This window comes from Lissotriton helveticus, chromosome 1_1, assembly GCF_964261635.1.
Source record: "Lissotriton helveticus chromosome 1_1, aLisHel1.1, whole genome shotgun sequence".
NCBI classification, from domain to species: Eukaryota; Metazoa; Chordata; class Amphibia; order Caudata; family Salamandridae; genus Lissotriton; species Lissotriton helveticus.
Window position 1 is genome coordinate 476,801,242 of NC_136057.1, and position 16,064 is coordinate 476,817,305.

The window sequence follows — 16,064 nt, forward strand, 5'->3', positions numbered from 1 at the left end:
ATGCCAAATTGCCTGAAAATGGACCTATAGGAGAATTACCACATTCCTCTGAAGAGAAAAAATGTGGGTACTAACCCTTCACCACCTTACATTCCACCTCCTTCTCCCACTGATCCCAACTTAGTCATCACACCCATATATTCACCACCACCACTATCACCTGACCCACAGGATGATGGGGATGCGGATGAGAATAGGCCACAGGATACTGACCCATGGAATGACTATGACACTAACCCAAACACGGATAATGACCCCGATTTATATCTGTCCAGACCCTCACCATTGAGTTACTTAACAGGGCTGCTCAGTATCATGGGGTGGAGCTGCATAAAGAGGCTTTAGAAGAGGATTTCCTATTCGAGACCCTAAGTTCCTCTCAGAGAGCTACTCATACACTGCCAATGCTTAAAGGGATGTTGAAGCACGCTGATGATGTCTTCAAAGATCCTGTCAGGGCAACAATCATCACACCTATGGTGGAGAAAAAATATATACCTGCACCTACTGACCCCACCCCGTATCAAGGGTCAGCTGCCCTTAGACTCTCGCAAGATAAATTACTCCGAGACCACAGGTGAGGCCCCCCTCCTCCTGATAAGGAGTCGAAATAAATTGATTCCTCGGGCAAAAGGGAAGCGTCGCAAGCAGCCAATCATTGGGGCATTGCTAATGCTCAAGCTTTCTTAGCTGGATATGATAGGGGTCATTATGATGAGTTACAAAAGCTCATTCCACTCCTGTCGGGGGAAGTCTCTCCCAATTTCTCCCTGTCTGGAACACAATCACCTCGCACAAATGGGTTCTACAAATTATCCAATATGGTTATGCGTGGAACTTACAGACACTCCCCCAAACATTCTCCCAAGATCACACGCAATGTCACAAGAACATCTCACCCTTCTGAAGCAAGAAGTTCTCTCTCTGTTAGAAAAAGGAGCTATAGAACCAGTACCATTACAATATCAAGAGGCCTGGCTATACTTCCTGTACTTATTAATTCCCAAAAAGGAAGGCTTTCTCAGGCCTATACTAGACCTCAGAGTCCTAAATCTATACATTCAGTCTGACCACTTTCACACGGTGACACTCCCAACAAGTGCTCCCGCTTCTTCAACAAGGCGACTTACTATCCACTCTGGACTTAAAGGACGTTTATTTCCATGTACCAATACACACTGCTCACACCAAATACCTCAGGTACGTAGTAGGTGGCCAGCACAGATGCATACTGGGTAAGTCGCATTTTCCTTTTATAAAATTGGTGTGGATCTCCTTTTTGAGCCGTGTGTTATTTATTGATCATTGTGTGCACAACAAATGTCTTACACGCCTCTGTGTTAGGCCTAAGGCTACTCGCCCACACTCCTACAAATAGAGCACTTTGGGTTTGCATTGAGCCATGTACACTCCTTGGGGAAGTTCTTGACTGCATGGTATAACCACCTACCATATACAGAGCCAGCTTCCTGCAAACTTCTTACCACTCCTAAATAAAATTGCCCATGCCTGAACTCTAAAAATTAATTTCAGCCCCTAATCACTTCCTATGTGTGCACCTTAAAAATGCCTTACCCTACAATTTTCCTTACTACCCCTAAAATGTAGCCATCCCCGAACCATGCAACACTCCTTACCAGCCCTAAAAGCTAGCCATTCTGGAACCCTAAACACTCCAAAACACCTTCCTCAGCCTCCCACTCAGAACACACAACACCACACCTATGAGAACTCCGCTATCGCCCGATACACAAGTGTACACAGTTTAAACTCCTCTCCCACACATTCAAGGCACTGCACAACACAGGACCTGACTTTGCCACACAACCAAATACCCTTCCATCAACCCTCCAGGCAACTCCAATCAGCTGTACTCAAACTCGCACACATACCTTGCATATATAGAAACCAATCTGGAGGCTGAATCTTTTCATACATCGCTCCTAAGGTGTGGAATGGCTTCCACTGCAAATCAGGGCCTCCTCCCTCCTTCTGAATTCCACAAAAAGCTAAAGAGCTGGCTCTTTGAATGATCCCACCCTCTAGGCTAGACTTCCTCACCTGCAGTGCGCCTGAATGCCCTGGGTAATACTGTGCTATACAAACACACCTAATATAACATAACCTTAAATACTACTCCTCCATGAACCTGAAAATCCCGAACCACCATTAAAACTCAAACGTTAAAGGAAAACAATATTTTTTAAATTAAAAACATAATGCTATGTATCAATTCACATAACAACAATGTTAATAATAACAACAATATTGACAATAATTCCTACTTAGGAACTCATTTTTTGAATAACTTAAATTCAATTAAAATCATTTAATGTAAACTAATAATTTATAAATAATGTGTAGTCACCTTTCTTTAACATTAACTATGCATATATGTATTTATACATCCAAACAGAGCTGTTTCTGACTTTAGAGCGAAAGATATTTATGTGTAGTGCTCCAAAAACGCCATAGTTATCAGATGTGTGTTTGAATGTATGTATGTAGAATGTATGAAGAAACAGGTCATTAGGAGGCAGTGGAATGGCTCAAGGTGTGCTACCTTTACTGTGCAGATCATAGGATTTCTTCTCTCTGGTCTACTCCTCCACATTTCATCAACTTTAATTCATTACTTAAATGCATCTACCACATGTCATTATTTGTATCTGAAAGAGACAATTAGTTATAGATTCCTTACCTTTAGAATTAACCCCAGGCGTCAGACTGGGTCTGGAGAACTTTTTTATCCGCAGTACCCCTACGCTTCGAAAGGTGGCGTCGGTCGGCTCCACGTTCTTCGTTGGCGTCTTGGTCACCCGGGGTGATGTCGCAGGAGCTACTTAGACGCCACCCTCGCGTGCTGACGTCAGTTCTTTCTTTTTTCGCGCCAGCCAGCGCAGATCCAGAGAGAGCGGTACCTCCAGTCACTTTTTGACTGACTTTTTTGTGACTTTTGTCGACACAGTTTTGGAGTCTATCGACTCCTGGTGCACATAGGGATGCCTGGTGTCAAGGCTTGCGGTTCCTGCTGAAAGCTGATGTCAGTGACGGATCCGCACCGCGTGTGCCTGTGGTGCCTGTGGTGCCTGGAACGCGACCATGACCCCAAGTCTTGTTCCGACTGCCGGACCATTAATCCGAAGTCTTTGCTCCGTTCAAGGTCCCGGTCGCACGGGAGGTCGAGGGACAGGTTGCAGAGCTGCCGCTGCACAAGAAGTCGAAGAAGCATCTTCTCTCTTCGACTTCTCCCTGTCCATCGGCCGATGGATGTGGGCGGTGCCCCTCCCGCAGCTCCACGTGCAGGGACTGTAAGGTCGGTTCTGAGTTTCCCTCCCTTTCCGTGAGCCAGAGCGACCCCTGCCCATCTTCGAAGCTTTTACGAATCGATGCATGCCATCTTTGGGCAGCCCGACTCTGCTGGCGCGCCGTCGGCCCCATGGACTCGGCTCGAGCCCCTGGGCCTTCGACACCGGCGGCTCTGGCCCTTAAAACGCAGGGTCGCTTTGGATCCAGGCCTGGATCCGGATCGGCGCTGGTCGATCTTATAACACCTCCCCTGGCGCCGATTTCACTGGCACCACTTCTGCAGCCGACAACGGTTGTGTCCCAGCTGGCGTCGACCCCAGCCGGCGTCGACCCCACCCTCCACCCTGAATTGGACACAGAGCCGGACCAACGCCGGATCCAGCACTGACAGTTACTTTTGTACCCCTGTTCTACCCTGGTGTTCCTTTCAGGCCAGGTTGGCAACCAGAGGAGGGTGAGGAGGACTTGGAGGGGTCTGGAGACTCTTTAACTGACCAGTTGGAGTATCAAACGGACTGGAGAGAGGAGTTTGGGGAAGCCAGTGGTCTGGATACCTCTTCAGACCGTGGCATGTTGTCTCCTCTTACCGTGGCTACGAAGGAGGGAGCTTCTTACACAGTGGTATTTCGTAGGGTGGTTGATGCTCTCAACCTCGGGCTACCTACAGTGGCAGTCAGGACTAACCTCCTGACATAGGTTCTTCAACCGGCAGTCAGCTCTTCGGAGCCCCTACTGCTGTTCAATGAGGCCCTAACTGACATCCTTCTGGGCACCTGGTCCAGGCCCAACACAGGGTCTCCTGTTGAAAAGATGATTGCCCGACGCCACCGCCCTGCTCCCGGTGACCCCACTTTCCTCTCCCAGCACCCTACCCCTGAGAGCTTGGTGGTCCAAGCCTCAACGTCCAAAGCTGCATTCCCTACCGCACCACCTGAGAGAGAATCCAGAAAACTGGACCATGTTGGGAAGATGTTTACTTCCTCCAGCTTGCGACTGCGGTCAGTAAACACTGCATGTCTGTTGGGCCGTTACACCCACTCTGAGTGGGATACGGTAGCACAGGTACTGCCCCAGTGCTCGGCGGAGGCCCGGGCCATGCTCTCCCGTGCAGTCGCTGAGGGGAGAGACGAAGCCAAGTTTACCATACAATGTGGAGTGGACACCGCGTACTCGCTAGGCAGGGCGATTTTAATGTCAATAGCCCTTCAACGCTATGCCTGGCTGAGGTCAACTGGTTTTTCCTGGGATGGCCAAGCTACCCTGATGGACGTGCCCTTTGATGGCTGTCACTTGTTCGGCCACAAAGCAGACATCACACTAGAGTGCTTCAAGAACTCTCGGGCTATGGCCAAGTCCTTGGGCCTCTCCACCACCCGGCCTGCGCAGTCTGCTTTTGGCCCTTTTCTGGCTACAGAAGGGTCACCCCGCCATGTTCCACCCGGAGCCACAGGCCGGCAAAAGCTTCTCAACCCCTGCCGGGGACGTGGGACCCACCAGCGTGGGTCTGAGTGCCAGCAATCAAGCCAGTCCACCACCGCCGCCCCCTCTGCAGCAGCCTCCAAACCCTCCTAGTCCGACCTGTCAGGGCCACCAATCGCCGGTGGGTGGCAGGATTCACCATCACCTCCCCCACTGGTGCAACATCATGTCGGACAGGTGGGTTTTGCAGATAGTCCGAAGGGGCTACTCCCTCCTCTTCAAGACTACCCTCCCCCATCCATGCCACCTCAGTACCATCGCATGTCGGAGGATCATCTTCCCCCAACAGGAGGTTGCGGCTCTCTTGGCAAGGCAGCCATCGAGCGAGTTCCTGCCCCAGAAGTAGATTGTGGTTACTATTCCCACTACTTTCTGGTGCCCAAGAAGGACAAAGGCCTGCATCCTATCTTGGATCTCAGGAACGCCAGCTGCTTCCTCTGGAAGGAGAAGTTCAAAATGTTGATGCTAGCTCAGGTCCTATCTGGCCTCGACCATGGAGACTGGATGGTGCAGGACACTTATTTTCACATCCCTGTTTTGCCGGCCCACCGGCGTTACCTGCGGGTCACGGTGGGCCACGAGCAATTTCAGTTTAAGGTGCTCCCCTTCGACCTTACAGCGCCCCTTGGGTGTTCATGAAGGTGATGGCGATGGTCGCAGCTCATCTGCGCAGATCAGGGGTTCCAGTCTTCTCCTATCTAGACGACTGGCTGTTGAAGGCGGACTCGCCCCAGGCAGTCGTCTCCCACCTCCAGACTACGGTGGACCTCCTGCACTCGCTGGGGTTCACCATGAACGTGCCGAAGTCACACCTGATTCCCACTCAGAAGCTCCTTTTCATCAGAGCGGTTCTGGACACGACACAGTTTTGGGTTTATCCTCACAAGCAGCGAGTCCAGGATATTCAGGATATGATTCTGATCTTTCAGCCTCTGTCCCGGGTTTCGGTCGGAATGACCCTGAGGCTGCTGGGTTTCATGGCCTCCTGCATCCTGCTGGTACATCATGCCAGGTTGCATATGCAGGCTCTGCAGTGGAACCTGAAGCTCCAGTGGGCACAGCATCAGGGGAATATTTCCGATTGCATTCAGATCTCTTAGGGCACTGCACAACAATTACAGTGGTGGCTAACGAACCAGGCTTGGTTCAATGGTTCTCTTCTCTAACCAGAGTACACAGTGGTGACGGACTCATCACTTCTGGGGTGGGGCGGCCACATGGGAGAGGCGGAGATCAGAGGCCGCTGGTCCCTGGCGGAGTCCGGGCTCATCAACAACATTCTGGAGCTCCAGACTACCTGTTTTGCACTGAAGGCATTCCTTCCCTCTGTCCGGGGAAGAGTAGTGCAGGTGTTTCATGGACAACACCACCGCCATGTGGTACTGCAACAAACAGGGCAGGGTGGGGTCGTGGACCCTATGTCAATAGGCTCTCCATCTCTGGACATGGCTGGAACATCAGGGCATATCCCTGGTGGTTCAACACCTGGCAGGTTCTCTGAATGCCAGGGTGGACGAACTACGCCTCAGATTCATGATGGATCACGAATGGCGTGTTCACTTGGAGGTGGCGCAAGTTCTCTTTCAACTGTGGGGAGAGCCTTCGTTAGATCTATTCACCATCGAAGAGACGATTTTCGTCACGAGTGGAGTTGCGGTCTTCTATATGCCTTTCTCCCTTTACCACTTCCGCCCAGAGGGCTGAAGAAGATCAAGTGCGACCAGGCCCAAGTCATCCTTGTGGCTCCGGATTGGGCACGAAGAGTCTGGTATCTCGAGCTGCTCAACATTGCCATCGATCCTCCGATTTGACTGCCTCTTCGGGAGGATCTTCTGTCGCAGCAGCAGGGGACGGTTCTCCACCGAACCTGTCCAGCCTCCACCTCCTTGCGTGGAGATTGAGCGGCGGCAGCTGACGTCGTTTGACCTGCCTCCCGAAGTCTGTGATGTAATCTTGGCATCCAGGCGTCCTTCCACTAAGACGGTATATGCCTGCAGATGGAATACATTTGTGGCATGGTGCACAGCAAAGCTGTGGATCCCCTTTCTGCCCCTCTTTCTGAGGTTCTCTTGTTCCTCCTATCTTTGGCCCAGCAGGGCTCTGCTCTGGGCATTCTTAAGGGCTACCTCTCTGCCATTTCAGCCTTCCTCAGGCTCTCTGATCAGCCTTCTCTTTTCAAGTTCCCTGTTGTTAATCGCTTTCTTAAGGGCATTACTCATCTTATTCCTCCTGTTCCATTCGTAATGCCTCAATGGGACTTGAACCTGGTTCTCACTTATCTTATGTGCGCTCCTTTTGAGCCGCTTCATAACTGTCCTCTCAGACTTTAAAGACTGCCTTCCTGGTTGACATCACCTCTGCTCTCAGGGTGATTGAGCTCCAGGCTCTTTCTTCAAAACCTCCTTTTCTGACTGTTCATCCGGACACGGTCGTCCTAAGAACCAGAACTTCCTTTCTTCCCAAGGTGGTTACTTCTTTCCACATTGTTCAAACCATCACTTTGCCCACCTTCTTTCCGCCTCCGCATCCGCCATCTGGATCCAAAACGTGCGCTTTCATTTTATTTGGATCGCACCAAGCAATCCCGGGCAGATGGCCAACTCTTTGTCGGCCTCGTGCGTGCCAAAAAATGTTGGGCCGTGCTCAAACGGACCATCTCTAGGTGGGTTGTTTTGTGCATAAAAGCTTGTTATTCTTTGGTAAAGAAGGTGCCTCTAGTGTGTCTGCGCGCCCATTCCACCAGGGCGACGGCAGCTACCAATGCTTTGGGACGGGGAGTTCCCCCTCAATGACATCTGTCAGGCGGCTGCTTGGGCATCTCTGCACACGTTCACAAAACATTACTGCCTGGACAGCCAAGTCCGGAGAGACGGCTTCTTTGATCGTTCTGTTCTCCAGGACTTTCTGGTGTGAACTTGGTTCGCAAACCCACCTCTGGGGTTGGTATTGCTGGGTTATCTATTCTAAAGGTAAGGAATCTATAACTAATTTTCTCTTTCAGATGAACAAGTTACTTACCTTCGGTAACGATATATCTGTAAGATACATAGATTAGTTATAGATTCCTTACCGCCCTACCCATCCTCCCCGTTCTGCGAACTGACTTCTTGGGATAAAGACTTCCTTTTTGGGCCCTAGTTTTGTGCACCAGTGGTCAGTATCTTGCATGACTGCGCTTCTGGCGTCGAATGTCATGTAAAAGAGTTGCGTCTAAGTAGCTGTCGCGTCATCCCTGAGACCACGACGCCAAAGACGAACGCGGGGCCGACTGACACCACCTTTCGACGGGCAGGGGGTACTGCTGACGAAAAAAGTCTCCGGATCCAGTCTGATGCCTGGTGATAAGGAATCTATAACTAATCTGTCTCTTAAAGATATATTGTTACCGATTGCAAGTAACTTGTTCATTACTGCCTTTCTCATGCTGTTGATGTTTGTAGTTCCTTTTATTTTATTGTTTAAACTGTTGCACTATAGAGTGCTCCCAAAATCTAAAGTCTGGATTTATGGTCTAGGTTTTTTAAATAATATAAATAAAAGCCTTTTACAGAATCAAATGAAGTTGGATGTCTTTATATAGCTGGTGACTCATGGGCATTATCCGCTACCTCCACTACTTGTTTTGGTTCCAGTATCACAGTTCATTCTATTGGCCGCCAGATTGTGTGCAACTTACTCTTCCCACACATGAATGATGCTGCTTTTAAATCAGAGGAAGTCCAAAGAAACAATGAAGGACGTTCCTGTCATTAATTTATCTAGATTCCTTTTAAGTTTCTTCCAAGAACAGCCAGGGTTCACTGATCCCTATCCAGAAGGCCTTAATGAAACTAGCTGCTAAAATGTTAGAAGCTGGTTTCATCAGCAGGTGTGGAGCAAGGTTAGGTTATTATAGAGCTGCTGTAAATCAAAAGTTGTTTTTTTTGCTACCCTCTTCCTGCTTACTCTTATGTGGTGTTAGCTGTTTTCTGAGCAGATGAAACGTCCTGTCTACCAACTGTATCCTGCCTAGGAAGGAATTAAAGTGTGAAGATTAGAGATGGTTGTCTTGAATGAGTCATTCAATTTAGTTAAACTCATCGATTTATACAGCTACATATATAAGATAATGAAGTTCAGCATTTCTGTGAATGAAATTCTCTTTGCAAGCATTACCTTATGTCTAAACAACTTAGCTTTAGAGGGCACAACTTAGCAACAGTAATACTAAAAAAGGCAGTGCATTGTTCCTTAGCATTACAGTCCCTCAATAATTTAGCTTACCTCTGATTTACGCACTGCTTATGATAAAACTGTATTGCATATTCTGAGCAGGTGTGAGATGTTTGAGAATTCAGCATTATTAATGACAGAGGAGCCTCAAACAAACATTTCTTAACATCTGTGCTATCAGTCTGTGAGAGATGCACCACGTAGCAGTAACAATAACAAAAGTTAAAGTTCTCCACTTCCCTTAAAATTGCATTATTTCATTAGTAGAAATGACATCATAATGCTTAACTAATCATCCATGCCAGTCTCCTGAACTTTTGAGCATCAAAAGAAAAAGCAGCGGCTTGCATTCGACTGGTTGTGACTCAGTTAATTTACAAACCAGCTGTCTCCCTATATGCATGCAAATCAAATTGCTGGAGTCGTGGAAGCCATGAACAGTCTTAAAACCTATTAAAAAAGGCCTTACATTTATTTTTCAAAGGAATATAAATTCTGCACCCAATTGTGAATCCTGGTCACGAAACTGTTTTACATTTAATTCGAAGGTGAAGGAATGAGAGTGTCAAAAAAAGTACAGAAGCTGAGTCAGGGGAAGGGGAAAAGGATTAATCAGTGCTGCCCATGACTCTTTACAAGGGTAATGACATTTACTCTTAAAGAAAAGCAGGTTTCTTCCACATGCCATATGTCTTTCATCATGAAAATTTTGTTCAACATTTTAGGTCAAATGGTACATTAGGATTGGTATTCTTTGGATTTGAGGTTCCCAATTCTGCACATGTATTACTGTTAAGGAATCATTTGTAATTGTATGTGAATTTTCCCACATAATGAGGAAGCCAGCTGTAAATTCTTTCTTCATGTGAAAGAACTGCGTCAGTGCTCTATTGACCCAAAGCTTCACTCAAAATAGAGCCCTTTATGGAAACAGCGCCTGAAAAACAAGTTAAAGTCTTGCCCTTAACTGGTATAATGGGACTCCTTGACCCTTTTACTATACACTTGGCAAGAGTATATTTAGTGTATTTGGAAGAGTATTTTTTCAGCCATATGTGCTTAGGCTGCATCATAAAACCCCATAGCTCACTATAATATCTTGCTTTTGTTATTGGCTGGGCTTTGTATATAGCTAGTAATACTTTCATGGACCAGCATGACTTAAACTAGGTTTTGTAACAGTTAATTGCATCAACTGATTGAATCCGCATAATTGACACTTTTTTTGTTTGATCTACCAAACCGCAAATACAGCCCTAACTGTCAAATATTGGGCGGAATTCAAGAACGCTTCTGTTAAGTGTAAATAATTTCCTTTCGAAGAAACTGTTAACCTTTATCAAAGGCTAAGTATTCCACTCATTGATGGCCAAGCTATCAAAATAGTAGGTCACTTCTTCCTGTGACTCGTGCACTGAAATCTCTGTTTACATTTGGAAAATTGGAAAGAAATGATTGTACTACAGATACTCAAGATTCTTTTTTACTTTTACATATTTGGCACATATTACCAATAATCTGATCAACTGTGACTTAACATTAGTGAATGTTTACTTGGGCATTTGCCAGTGGTTCAGGTTGACACCACCACAAATCATCTGGAATGAATCCAAAAGATCAATTGATAATTGACCAGGACCTCCTCTTTAGAAAACTGGGATAATGGTGACATTCCTCTAAGCAGCTGAAGCGAGGTGTATTATGTTGAAAACTCAGGAATGCATCACTCCACATGAGGCAAATTGCCTGCATTTTATCAGGCTGGATAAAATTATGGGTTTGCTGAACTCCAAGATTATGCGTGGGCCTCCAAGGATATCTGGAACAATAGCTATGTTAAGCATCTTTTCCTGCAACTGCATGATCAAAACAGTGAGAGACTTGATTGTGGGAGCTTTCATAATGAAAGAGTGAGAAAGTGCCATCTTTCTTGCCTTGGTATGCCCCCTCTTTTTTCTGAACTGCTGATGTGTTATGACTGAGTGTGCCCTGGGTTCCTGCCAACCAGGTACCGAGGGCCTTTGTTCCTTCCCTAAAACTGTGCTGAAACTAAAAACCCAATTGGCATCTCTGGCCACCTGTCAGCCCCTAGTAAATGGTACCCTAGGTACCCAGGGCATGGTGACCAGAGAAGACCGCTGAGGGCTGCATCACTGTGTACCCTGGCACCTACACACTGCCTTTGCAGGCTGAGTGCCTAAGTACAGAACTAAACCAAGAGTCGACATGGCACACATCCCTATGTGCCATGCCTACAGAACCCACTGCCCTAGCATACTTCAGTCACCCCTCTAGCTGGGTGCCCTATGCGAGTGTTGTGGGCATGAGCCCTGTGCCCCTACAGTACCCAGGGCATTTCTGTAAGTGCAGTGATGCCATTAAGAGTATATGGTTCTGGGAGGTTGTCATTATGAACTCCACAGCACCATATTGGCTACACTGAAGAATGACCAGTTTGGTACCAAACTTCTTAGCACATTAAACCCGCACTGATGCCAGTGTGGGATTTAATGCACAATGCACCAGAGGACATCTCGGAGATACCCTCTGAAAATCTAACCTACAATCCACATCTGGGCTGAGTGGCTGCAGAGGCTGCCACACAGCAGACATGTTGCTAGACCCCTGGGTGGAGAGCCCCCGCTCTTCTGGGCCTGCAACAATGCACATCCTGGGCGAGGTGCTAGGTCTCCTCCCCCAGGATGGGCAGGGGAAGCTTCAAAGGCATACCACCTCTGTGAGCTTCTCCAGACCATTTGCTGTACCCAGCAACTGGCCCCCACCAGTTCTAACCCCCACTCTGGTGGGAAAAACTACTTCAGGAAGGAGGGTGTGCCAACCCCACCCCTCAGGTGGGGAGACGAGGTGAAGCACGACCCCGTGCTCCGGCCATCTTGTACATGGGGAGCCCTGCCCAATCCCAGCTAGGCTCCTGCCCCCTCCCACAGGAGAGGAGCAGGCCAGGGGTTGTACTCACCCCAGGACAGGGACCCATTGGTTCCTGTCCTTGCCCTACCTGTAACGCCCCTAAATTCAGTATTTAGGGGCTCCCTGAACCTTCCTTCCTCAGATCCCGATACGAAAAGAAGATCAAGAAGAAGAAGACCCACCGTGCAGCTACTAACAGGACGACACCAACTGACTTGGCCCCAGCCCTACCCGCCTGTCGATCCTGGAACCTGCTTCTGCCTAATCCCGGCGACTCCTGTGGACAGCAACCTTGGGACGACCAGAGGACCTTCCTGCCTTGACTCTTTTAAAGACTTGGACTCCCATCAACAGAGGCTCTGCTGCAACAACCCACCTGGTGCCAACCAGGAAGCTCCGGACCAGCCCACTCTGCACCCGCCGAGCCCGGGCCAGGCCCAACCGAACCAAGACCCCAAGGACGTCTCCCCGGCGACTGGGACCTGAAGTCCAGTGCCCAAAGACCGTCCTCGACGAACCAGCCGACGCCTGCAGACTCAGAACTAGGGGCCACTCCAACCGCGACCAGCCGAGGGTAAGCTTTTCCGACACCCCTGCACCCGGCGCCCTACAGCCCCCTGTGCCTCCCTTTGGGGTACCTACCTGTGCTCCAAGATCCCAACTTACCTCTCGAAGTGCTGATCGCCCCTGGAGAGTCTCTGTCCCCGAACCTGCAGCCTTTGTTCCTTTTTGACCTTTCCCTTTGGATAACATTGGGCGCCCGACGGCTCAAGAGCACCCTGCACTCAGCCGCCCGAGTGCCGCTGGCTGTGCCACCTTTGTCCTACCCTACCCCCCCCCCACCCCACCCCCCCTTGGGGGGAGTAGGGTAGGACTCAGCCTCGTGGCCTGCTAGCCAGTAGCCACCAACCGAAGGACCCCTTTCCCCCATTGGATATCATTGGGCCTACCTACCTCTGCACCCGGGCGGGTCTGCGCTACTGGGGAGGAACCAACTGTACTTACCTGACCCTGGTGGACCCTTGGATCTATACCTGGAACCTTAACTTCACCAGCCAAGTACTCACCTGGAAACCGGTAACTCACTTACCTGCTATTGGATAACATTGACCCATTTTGACTCGAAAATTTTCTAAGTGTGAAGTTTTGAAAACTGCCAATATTCACATAAAATGAGCCAAAGTCTGAATTCCGCAGTACTCACCTGCAAGTAGGCAAGAAGCCAGTACTGAACCTTGCAGCCCAGTACTGAACCGCAAAAGTAATTCTTACCGGGTTTACTAGTAATCTGTATTTTCTCCAAAGGAACCCATTGTCTACTTTTGAAAACTTGAAATATTCTTAAAAATCATACGAAATACTGAAACGCAATTACCTACCTGTTTTAAGTTCAGACCCCAGTGCTGGCCCTAGAAGCCCAGTACTGGATTACAAAAGTAATGCGATCATACTTTACCTGCAACCTGAATTTTCTCCCATTGAATAACATTGCCAGATTGTCATTGAAAAGTTTCTAAGTGTGGACTTTTAAAACAGTTTAATATTCATGAAAATTCACCACAGTAACTAAAACGTTTTTGCTAATCTGGTTTCAGCTTAGACCCCAGGACTGAATCTAGGATCTAGTCCTGGAACTACTAAAGTAATCTGTACTGTAATCAACTGTACTTTTAAGGTAACAATCCATTGAGCTCAATGCTATAGTGTGTCTAGACTTGATTTGCCTTCAGCAACTCCTGTACCTATTGTGTTCACCAACGTTATTGCTTCCTTGCAAAGTAATTACATGAGAGTTCTCATATCTAGCAAAGTATATTTTTATGCCTGTTGGTTCTAAGAATAAAACAGCCATATCTTTGGATATAAAAACCATTGGCCTGGAGTTCAGTCTTTGAGTGTGTGAAATCCTTTGCTGACTGAGTGTGTACAACAAATGCTTTGCACTGCCCTCGGGTACTGCCTTACTGCTCGACCAAGCTACCACTTTTGAGAGTAAGGTCAGTCCTGACTTTAACCTCTGTTATACCTTTGGGGTTTGTGGACTCTATACACACTGTACTTCATTATTGTCCAGTGTATATGTAGAGCCACTTTCTCACAAAGAGGAATGGGAATTTTCATCCTGCTGTTACTAAGGAGGCACAGGTTTTAGATGTACCCTAATTGGGAAGGTTCTCTGTTACCTTTGTTAGGAGAAAATCTTGAGCCACTGCAAACCTGTGGTATTTACAGCCACCTAAGTGTCCCTGGTTTTATCAGTGCATCCGCCTATGCCATCATAGAACTAGGAGGTGGGGTTACGCGTGCTGTATGGCTAATTCTAGGCCCTCCAGGGTTTTCATAAGTTTTGCTGCCTGTGGAATAGATTTTCCAACACCTGGAGGGAAAAGAAAGTTCAGTGTCCACCAAGTAAAGCTTGGCTGCAGGAGAAGTAGGTCCACTGATACTGGAATACAAAATCATTCACCTTCAGTAGATGGGAGAGAGACTCAGTTTGGCCACTTGAACCCCCTGTGTCTTGCTGATCATATTATAAGAAATCAAGTCAGCCCTGGTGTTTTTCCTTACATCCCATGGATATTCACACCTCCCAAAGATTCAGTGTTCATCAAGCTGAGTTGCTTCTGAAGGCGATCATTGAGGACTTCCAACACATGCTTCATTATGGAGGACAAAAGCCAGATAGTCTTAACTATTCTAGGACTATAGCCCTGACCCAAATACTTTTGCCCCTTCTATTACTGGGTTGGCTTTGCACTATAGACCTGAAGCATACCTACTTTCACATCCAAATCTGTTTGCATCCCAGACATTTTAGAAGTCCATTACCAGTAGTCCTTTTTGGATTGAGCTCTGTGAATCTTACAAAAGTAATAGCAATGGTTAAGCTATGTTATGTCTATTTATATAATGCACTAATCGGCCTTGAGGTTATCCAGGCACATGCGCAGGTGTGCCTCTTGCCTCAGTGGCAACCAGTTTAGGTGAAAGACCCTATACATCTGTGCCTATGTGTAGTACACTCTTCCAATCAAAGAGTTTTCTCGCTACTGGATTGTCATATGAGCCTATTAGCCCAGGTAGCAAAGCACAAATTTCAATTCCAAATGTCAACCGATGATTACCATATTATTCAGATTGAGGAATTGGGACTCTAAAAGCACCTTTGCTTTTGAATAGAAGAGATCTTTCCCTGTTGAATAGTGATGCGAGTCTAGTGCCGCATATTTCCTCTTCTGTCTTTTGTCTTGGAGATCACCTTAGTCCCGTCTCATAAATTAAAGGCACCGGGTGAGGTTTTGGAGTCCGGTTTCTTTCTCTTCATAAACAAGGTAGTTTGGATAGCCATTTTAAACGATCAGTGCTCTGTAAGATCCTATTAGACATGCAGTTTTGACAAATTATCAAACCATACCTGAGGGCCTCAAGACGAAGAGCTCCTTGACAGAGTAAGTCAACTGACACACTTCACAAGAACTTGGGTTCCGGGCATGGATGGGCACAGATTGCCTTGCCTTGCCTTTGGTGTGCCTTCAAGACGAACGGACAGCAACAGTGTTTTAAGAACTCATTCATATGGGGGAGATTAAATGGGGGGGGGGGGAGTGTTTGGGTAAAATCAAGCATAACAAAAATATCAATAAGGAAAAATAAACCTTCAAGTCAATACAAATGTCTCGATTACCTCCAAGTCTTAGAAAGGGCACAGTGAAGAGCCAGACTCTTTCTACAAGATATTCAAGGACATTTTTTTGAAAAACGGGTGCAAATTCAAAGGTCTCAACATCCCAAAGGTACACTGTTTAGGGTGCTCTTAGAATCTGAATCACATATCGTGGATCCAAGGATACAATTCACCCAGGAATCACACAATTGCATCACATTACAATCCTTTTGTGACATGAGCATGTGGAAGGGTATTGACATTTTACAAAGAAAGCAGAGTTGTGACCCAACAGAGTTGATCCCAGCTGCAGAGGTCTGGAGGTACGCTGCAAAACCACTTCCAGTAGTATATCCAGTGGTGGCTCCTCCGCTAGGGTGGAGGAGCGTTGCCCCACTGCTTTTGAGCAGTGCAAAGTAAAGGAAATATAAAATGATAATAACTTTTGAGTTATCATTTTATGTTTCCTTTG

General features: G+C 47.4%; 1 protein-coding gene across 10 annotated transcripts in view; it reads left to right on the plus strand.

Moving 5' to 3' along the window:
* Positions 1–16,064, plus strand: part of CNOT2 (CCR4-NOT transcription complex subunit 2) — a 427,872-nt gene that overhangs the window by 329,836 nt on the left and 81,972 nt on the right. The gene's annotated exons all lie outside the window — the stretch shown is intronic.